The sequence below is a fragment of the Sceloporus undulatus genome, chromosome 1 (genome assembly GCF_019175285.1).
Source record: "Sceloporus undulatus isolate JIND9_A2432 ecotype Alabama chromosome 1, SceUnd_v1.1, whole genome shotgun sequence".
NCBI lineage: Eukaryota > Metazoa > Chordata > Lepidosauria > Squamata > Phrynosomatidae > Sceloporus > Sceloporus undulatus.
The window spans coordinates 337,370,913-337,380,379 of NC_056522.1; positions in this window are offsets into that span (position 1 = coordinate 337,370,913).

Consider the following 9,467-nt stretch of genomic DNA (forward strand, 5'->3'; position numbering starts at 1 on the left):
TCAGTCGGCGCTTGGCTCCGAACAGGCACGGAGCGAAGCTGGAAGGGAGATAGCCTTGTGCTTCCCTGCCCGCCCACCGCTGATTCAGGTGGTTTCTTGTCACAACTTTGCGGCAGCATAGGCAAGGATCTGAATATTGGTTGGCACCAGGGCTATGGAGTTCTGGTTTGGGAGTCACAAGGTACCCAGGGGCGATGAGCGAGGGCGTTTGACCATTGCGGGGGCCAGAACGCAGGTGCGCCTCCCAGTGACTAGGGGCTTTGTGAATGGGGGAACGCAAGGCATGGTTTGCGCTCAAGCAGTGTTCCTTAGCCCCTAGGTCATCCCAAGCACCGGGTAAGGACCCGGCTTTGGATAATCAAACAACAGGGTGGTTGTTTGATTGCACAGATCCTGACCTTATGCTTTGTGCCAACCCTACCAATGGTTTAATAAAGTTGTGGCCTTTCTCCCAAGTTTGTGTTCTGTGGTTATTTTTTGACAGCAACTACAAGGCAAACAAGCTTGCTCCTTCTTGAATGTGAAATCCTTTCAAATATTTAAACAAGGCTATCATACCACCTCTTAACCTTCTCTTCTCCAGGCTATGTTTTGCAGACCTTTCACCATTTGGGTCAACCTCCTCTGCACACACTCCAGTTTGAATTGTCCCACTCCCACTCTTCTCCTGTCATGGTGAATATGCATTCCCTCTAGTAGCAGAGCCAGAGATCATCTGTATATCAGCTGCTAGAGAGGTTGGGCAGGAAGGTGATACTTTCTTCATGTCCTCTTGTGGATACCCCATACACAACATTTGACCACTATATAAAAAACACTATATTGAAAAGAGCAGGGCTCTTTCTATGTTGTTAATATACTTAGAATCACTAACATAGATTTTAAAACCAACAGCAATTATAAAACACAGTACAAGTAAATTAATTTAGAACAGGAATACAAACAGGGTGATGTGTCAGCACAGTGGGTACTGCATTATAGTACAATCATACAACACAACATCTAACAAATAAACACTAAAAGAGCAGAACAGCCCATGACAATCTGTGGCAAAATAAGTTCTGGTCATAGTCCAAAACACTCCTTTGGAAGATGGCTAAAGCAAAATCAATTTAAATTACTTGAAATGCCACAGAGAAAAGCATATATAGGATTGTGACTCATAATAACAGAACAATCTCAAATACTTTGTGGAACTCGGGTTTCAGCTGATGCCTCCCACTTACCTTGAAGGGAGATATTTAGACATCCCTTTGACAGAACAGAAATATATCTTTGCCTGTAATCAGATTGAAGATCTTGTATATTACTTATTGTTCTGTCCTTTGTGCACCAAAGAGAAAATTTCTATCATAGGCTCTTCTCTGTTACACAGATAAAACTCTGCAGGATACAATGGTGCAATTACTGGCATATAATCAGCTCTATATTACCTCTATGGTAACTGTACTCAGCAGGAAATTACATATTTATTTTACTCATGGTTCCAATAATTCTTCATCATAAATTTAGAGGATTGTTGATCTATCTGCTGTATGGACAGCTTATTATAATTCAAAACTAAATTGCATTTTATCATTCTATCTTATTATGGGTTATTGCTTGTTTTATTGTGTATCAAATTGCAATGGTCTTTGGTTAAATGCAACAAAGATAATTTAATGCAAACCAAGTGCAGCAAGGTAGAAGGGAGGTAGCAGATCTGTCACTGCTTTCAAAGTCCTGTCAGACCCAACCAACCAGGAAAGAAGTTGGAGAGATGCTTTTATGCTATATTTGCAGTGCAAATTTTTGTCCTCGCTGATATATATTGCACCCTTGCTTTCATCAGAGATTAAATTTGTTGTATCAGCACTAATCAGTTGTAAACAGAAGACTCTGATTCTGAGGTCTTCCTGATGATGAACAGGACTAGCACATCCCCAAACTGCTCCATTGCAGGGCAGTGTAACAAGATTATCTATGAAAGATTTGCACTATCCTCTGCTGGTGGAAACATTTCTCAATGGCAGGCAGCATTTCAGTGTACTCCTAACTATTTCCAACCAGTAAATCTGGGAGTTATATTTGCACCAAGGGTTATCTAATAGTGTTATGCTATTTAAATATAGGAATATGGACAATACACATATTTCTCCCATTTTATTTTTATGTTGGTTACATGAACTTCTTCTCAGTGGCATCACTAGGAAGGTGGAGGGTGCTGTCCACACGAGGTGACACCTCAGAAGAGGGTGGCATTGGGTTGAGCACTCCTACTACTACAGGCTGCACTGCTGCTATGCCTGCCCCTTCTTCACTGCTCTGGCTATGTCCACTAGAAGGAAGCCAAGAGAGTGGAAAAGCAGGAGTGGTGGTGCATGCCCCTTTTGTCCCCTCCTGCTGCCGCACTTGCCCTTGACACCTCTGACAGCCCTGGGCAAGCAGGCTGCCATGTGAGCAAATGGGGGAGGCAAGGGAGTCGCTACACCAGGTGACACCAGACCTGAGGACACCACTGCTTCTTCTTTTTAAAAAATAAAGCATACGATATTAAATCATTAAACATTTGTAGTCAGTGCACCTCAAGATAAACATCATTTTCAGATTCTAGAACAGAATGACATTGATTGGTTCCTATTTAAAAGTTTTTTTTTTCAGACTTTGAAAACCAAGTCATTACTGGTAAATTAAACCAGTAAAAGAGAGGAAAATGCACATTGCTGTAACACAGCTGAATGTTTGGAAAATGAATCCCCACACCCATGATTCAGAAGGAATACTTCCATTCACATATGCCATTGAGCTATTAATGAAATGCAGTGTTTTGAGAGAGAACAGACAGGGTGGAAATGGAAGACATCTGGGAAGGTCTGCGTTTTGGTTTGTTCACTGAACAATTAGATATTGTGATAGCTTGATCCACAACCCAGATGAGCTGCAGTACTTGGATTAAAATTTATTGTGGCTGGAATAAAAACAGAGGATATGCAGGTGCTAGAAGGAACTGCATGCAGAGCCATCACTTTGACTGATGTTTTTCTTAGAGCAAATTGCATTAACCAGGCATGCCAGGTTTTAACTGAACAGCATTGCCACAAACAGCCTTCCTGACTATACCAGGTTCTGGGATAATTCTATTAACATTATCAGTTGCACAATCAGACAAATGCATTAATATCTAATTATACTAATTTGAGCATATTATCCATGCTCAGATACAGCTGTTTTGGAGGAAGCTGTGTATATGCGTTCATTTCCTCTTTCGCTGATGCACTGGCTGTATCCATTCTTGTACATACATTACCGACACACACAACACACACACACACAAACACACATTATAAGTGCACCACTCCATATGCGGTCACCATATCGATTCCGTTTAAAAAGCGGAAGCTGCACAAGCAATTAAATGAATGGCTTAAGCACCCGCAGTGCGCGCGTGTACTCTGCCACAAGCAACCGTCCCATTATATGAATGGGCTCAAGCATACGGAACGGATTCCTACCGATAAGGGAAGGCTCCACTGTATATGTAATATATGTACATACTGAGATTCATTATATCAATATGAATCATAAATCATAGAGTTGGAAGACTGCAAGGGCCATCCATCCAACCCCCTGCCATGCAGGAAATACAGATCAAAGCATACCCGACAGATGGCATCTAGCCTTCCGTTTGAAGACCTCCAAGAGGGAGAACATTACTACACTCCTAGGATTAGTGTTCATGTAGAAAAAGCCCTTACTGTCGATAATTCCTCCTAAATGCTGATGGTGGAAATCTCTTTTCCTGCAGCTTTGATATCCATTGCTCGGTATCCTAGATTCTGGAGCAGCAAATAAATAATGCTTGCTACCACTCCTCAATATGACATACACTTACAATATTTAAACAGGCTATCATATTCACCTCTTAAAACCTTCTCTTCCTCCAGCTTAAACATACCCAGCACCATAAGGCATTCTATATGGCATGGTTTCATTGTACCTTTAAATTCACCATTTTATCGCCCTCCTTTGGACCAACTCCAGTTTCTCTAATGTTCTTTTGAATTGTGGTGCCCAGAATGGGACACAATATTCCAGTGGTCCTGACCAGAGCAGAATATAGTGGCACTATTACTTCTCTTGAATCTAGACACTATACTTCTATTGATTGCAGCCAAAATTTGCAAATTGGCCTGTTAGCTGACGCACTGTTGAAAATCATGTTTTTTAAAACTTGTGTTTCTACATTGGACTCCTAGATCCACTTTCACATGTTTGTCTCCTTAAGCACAGGTGTCCCATCTAATCTGTGCATTTCATTTTTTGCCATAATTGCAGTAAACCTTACATTTTCTCCCTGTTGAGTTAATTCATATGATAAGACAGGTGGATTATGATGTCAATTCAAGATCTTGAACCCTACATGGTTAGTGCTAGCAACTCTAAACAATTTACTAGAATGTAGCACCAATGAACATAGAAGGACATTAAATTGGAAGTGTACTATTAAGGAACAAAGGGTTGTTTGAAACAGAACACCCTTTTGCGCCAACTTTCAGGGGTATCAAAACACAGCATTTTGATGCAGCCACATCAGCCATATGTTGGGCAGGATTCATAGTGCTCCAGTGACAAAACGTTTCAAATGCTACAGGAGTACCGTAAAGCCATGTGTAGGCATCGGTAAAATCTGTTTTTTACCAGATCATAAAAAGGAGCAACCAATTTGCACTCTTTTATTTGACTTGGCATAAAGCAGATTGGGATCATGGCAGCCAGTTTGCCATGGCCAACCCAACTTTTCACAGGACGGTCTATATTGTCCTATGTTTATACAGTACAGAAATCTTTTCTACAAATGCAAATGTGTTAGAGAAGAACCAAAAGAGAAGGCACAGTAGCCAAGCCAAATAGAGCATGATTGGAGGAGGATGACTCATCACCAAATTATATTCTGATGGCATGGATTGATTTCCAGAGATCTAAGAGCTTAACAAAAATCAATTAAAATTCATTAATCATAAAGAGTTTGGATGATTGGTCACAATGGTCCATCCAGTCCATATCAAGAATACACATATACCTCTTCCTGTTCAGGATTTTTCTAAACGTTAAAGTGGAATCTTTTCCTGTACTTTTAATCCATGCTCCAGTCCTATTCTATGAACAGCAGAAAAAAGCATTTTTCGCCTAACTGCTGAGGCAGAATGCTTTTGCCCTGTTTTAGGCAAAAACTACAAGCCCCAGCGTAACCCTGGGGAACTTGTCCGGCTTCCCAATTGGCCAATAGGTCCGGAAGGGCGCTCTTCAGGCCTTGGGGCCGCTCTGTGAGCGGACTCTATGGTGTCGGAGGCTTCAGGTCCTCCAAGGATTATCATTGGTTGGGCTGGCCTTGGGGGGTAGCCCCGCAATTTGACGCAGAGGGAGGGGCACGTAGGTATAAATATACTGCGGAGGACCTTCTCCCTCAGTCGGCTTGGCTCCGAACATGCACGGACGAAGCTGGAAGGAGAATAAGCTTGTGATTTCCCTTTGTCCCCCCACCTGTTTCTGATGATGTAGTGATTTTTTGTCACAAAATTTGCGGTCGCTAGAGGACTAGTGAAATTAATTGAAATAATTGGTTGGCACCAGGGCTATGGGTTCTGGTTTGGAGTCACAAGGTACCCAGGGGCGATGAGCGAGGGCGTTTGGCCATGCGGGGGCCAACGCAGGTGCGCCTCCCAGTGACTAGGGGCTTTTGTAATGGGGAAAGCAAGCATGTTTGGTCAAGCAGTGTTCCTTAGCCCCTAGGTCATCCAAGCACCGGGTAAGGACCCGGCTTTGGATAATCAAAACAGGGTGGTTGTTTTGATTGCACAGATCCTGACATATGCTTTTGCCAACCTACCAATGGTTTAAAAAAGTTGTGGCCTTCTCCAACAGTTTGTGTTCTGTGGTTATTTTTTGAACACAACTACAAGGCAAACAAGTTGCGCCTTCTTGAATGTGAAATCTTCAAAATATTTAAACAAGCTATCATAACACTATACTTTATCTTTCCAGGCTATGGTTTGCAGACCTTTAACAATTGGGTCAAACCTCTGCACACATCCATTTGAATTGTTCCATCCACTCTTCTACTCTGTCATGGTGAATATGCATTCCCTCTAGTAGCAGAGCCAGAGATCATCGTAATCAGCGCTAGAGAGGTTGGGCAGGAAGGTGAACTGTTCTTCAGTCTTTCCCATTAGCGCCTATGGCAATTCGGCTTACGAAGGCTTTTCGGGTTACGAAAGCGGCCGCGGAACGAATTACTTTCGTAACCCGAGGCACCACTGTACCTTCTTCCAGTAATCTCTTATCACCATGCATGTCCACCACATATGATAATAGGTACCAATTTGTTGTTTATATCTCCAACATAAGCCTTCACTGTTTTTATATATTTTTGCTAATCTGGAAGTGGAAAGATGCCACCAATATAGCATTTTTATGAAATTCTCTTTCATGTTGATACATAATGTGAATTTCAGTTCCTTCCCATTTTCCAAAGTAATACTATGACCCCCATTTTTCACCCACTCCACCATATTTGTTTTAATGATTTCAGTTTCCAAATGTATTTTTAAGCAATATTTATACAGTTTTGAAACTGTCCCCTTCTTGTCACTTAACATTATATCATCCAACTCATTTTTGTCTTCTGTTATTTTCTCTTCTCTGGCATATCTTAAATAACATTATTTTTTAATCAATTCAATTTTAGCCCTTCTTTGTGTAATTCTTCTTGACTTTTCATTATTAATTTTCCCTGCTCTTTTTTCAAGATCTCTATATCTTAACCATCCCTTTCGTTCAGTTTTATCTCTTTTTAGAAAAGCTTCGTGGGGGGGAAACCCATAACGGCAATTTACTATATATATTTTTCCTTATATTTTTTCCAAGCCTTTAACAGCGCATCTCTTATAATATGATCTTTAAATTGTTTATTTTGTTCAACCTTTCCATACCAGAGGCATGTGTGCCAACCAAAAATTGCATTAAAACCTTCTAGATTCAACAGAAGTTCGTCTTTCAACTGAACCCAGTCCCTAAGCCAGTCTAAACAACAGGAATGGTAATAAATCTGAAAGTCGGGCATTGAGACACCGCCTCTCTCCCTTGTGTCTATCAAAGAATTCTATTTTATTCTTCTTTTCCTCCCTGCCCATATAAATTTAGTTAAATCACATTTCCAAACTTTAAATACCATTTCATTTAATATAATGGGCAGGTTCTGAAACAGAAACATCATTTTTTGTAATATACTCATCTTTATAAGTGCAATTTTACCCATCAATGATAATTGCAACTTATCACAATTTCCTAGTTTTTCTTTATATCCTGCCAAATGTTTTTAAAATTGTTGTCGAATAATTCTATATTTTTATTTGTGATGTTTATTCCCAGATATATAACTTTTTTTTTGTATCTGTATTCCTATTAATTCATGCAACGCTTCCTGTTTCTTCTTGTTCATGTTAAAGGTTAGTAGAGCCGACTTAGTCTTGTTTATTTTAAATCCAGCACATACTCCGAATTGGTAAATAATTTCCAAAAGTTTTGAAGCCACATTATTTGGATCTTCTATAATTAGTACCATATCGTCAGCATACACCCGCAGCTTAATGTCTCTTCCTTTTATTCATGTACCTGTTACTTCTTTATCTTCTCTAATTTTATTACAGAGAATTTCCAAACATGTAATGAAAAGCAGGGGCAACAGCGGGCATCCTTGTCTTGTTCCTTTTGATATCTTACAGACTCCAGTCTTTTGACCATTTACTATTATTTTTGCCATTTGTTCTTTCTTTGTATATTTCTGTGATCCATTTTGTTATCTTCTCACCTAATTTTAATTTTTTCAATAAATGTTCCATAAATGTCCAATTTAAATTATCAAAAGCTTTTTCAGCATCCAAAAATAGCATTGCTGCTTCTTTCCCTGGTTTTTTATCATAAAATTCGATCAAATTTATTACAGTTTTGATGTTCTGTTTTATATATCTCTGGGGCAAAAAAACCACACTGATCTTGTTTTATCCAGTTTTTCTGTATTTTTTTTTCATTCTTTCCACTAGAATACTCATGAAGATCTTGTAATCTGAATTTAGGAGAGATATGGGTCTGTAATTCTGTGGTAATGTCCGGTTTTTCTTTTCTTTAAGTATCAATATTATATGGGCTTCTTTCCATGTATCCGGTATTCCATCTTGAATTATTTCATTGAATGTTTTTTTGCAGGGGTTTAACCAATTCTTCTTTAAATATTTTGTAGTATGCAACTGAGAAACCATCTGGTCCAGGAGCTTTTCCACTCTTTGCTCTATTCATTACTTCTTTTATTTCAGTCTCTCTGATATCTTCATTTAGCATTCCTTTTATATCTCCAGTCAATTCTATACCTTTAACACTTTCCAGGTAATTTTTTATTTCTTCTTCATTTTGCTTCTTATCTCTGGTCTCATTATATAATTTTTTATAATATCTTTGGAGGATTCTCATAATATTGTTTTGATCCGAATATTTTTTCCTGCTTCTTGTAGTTCCTTAATTAAGCTCTTATCCTTCTTTTTCCTTACTTTATATGCCAAAACCTTCCCAGCCTTATTTCCAAATTCAAAGTGTCTTTGCTTAAAATATTTCATCTTATTACTTATTTCCTCAATCAACCTTGTATCCAATTTTTTCTTTAATAAGCTCAGTTCATTTTTCTTCTTTTTATTTCCCGGATTTTTAATTATTTCCCTTTCTTTTTTTGAACTTCCTCAGAGATCTCCTGAATAGCCTTTTTCTCTTTCCTCCTTTTTTGTTGCCTTTTTTTAGCAATATGCCCCGCATTACTGCCTTTCATGCATCCCAAATTATTTTCATTTTTGTATCTTCTTCATTAGTTTCCAAGAAATATCTTTGTATTTCTTCTTTTATCTGTATTCTGGTTTTCTCATCCTTTATAATATTCTCATTTAATCTCCATGTAAATTCCTGTTTTGGCTGTCTGATCTCTAATATTATCTGATTATGATCAGAAACTTTGTTTATTTTTAAGTAATTTCTTTAAGTAATTGTTTTGAAATCTGGAACATGTCAATCCTTGAAGCTGAATTGTGCAGTGTTGAGTAAAATGTAAAATCTTTAACATCTTGATTTTTGTATCTCCATGGATCAATTAGAGAAGTTCAAAAAATTTCTCAGGAAGTTTCCCTTGGTTTTCTTTTATCTTCTTTCTTGAACATCTATCTATTTTAGGGTCCAATACTCCATTCCAATCCCCCATGAAAATATAATATTCATAATTCAAATTATCCAACTTTTTCAATAATTTTTTGTAGAATTTGCTCTTCCTTTCAGTAGGCCCATATATTCCAAGCACTAATGTTTTCTTTCCTTTTATTATTATTATTTCTATTCCAATAAATCTACCTTCATCATTTATAACTTCTTTCGCTGTTATCTGATCACTGACATAT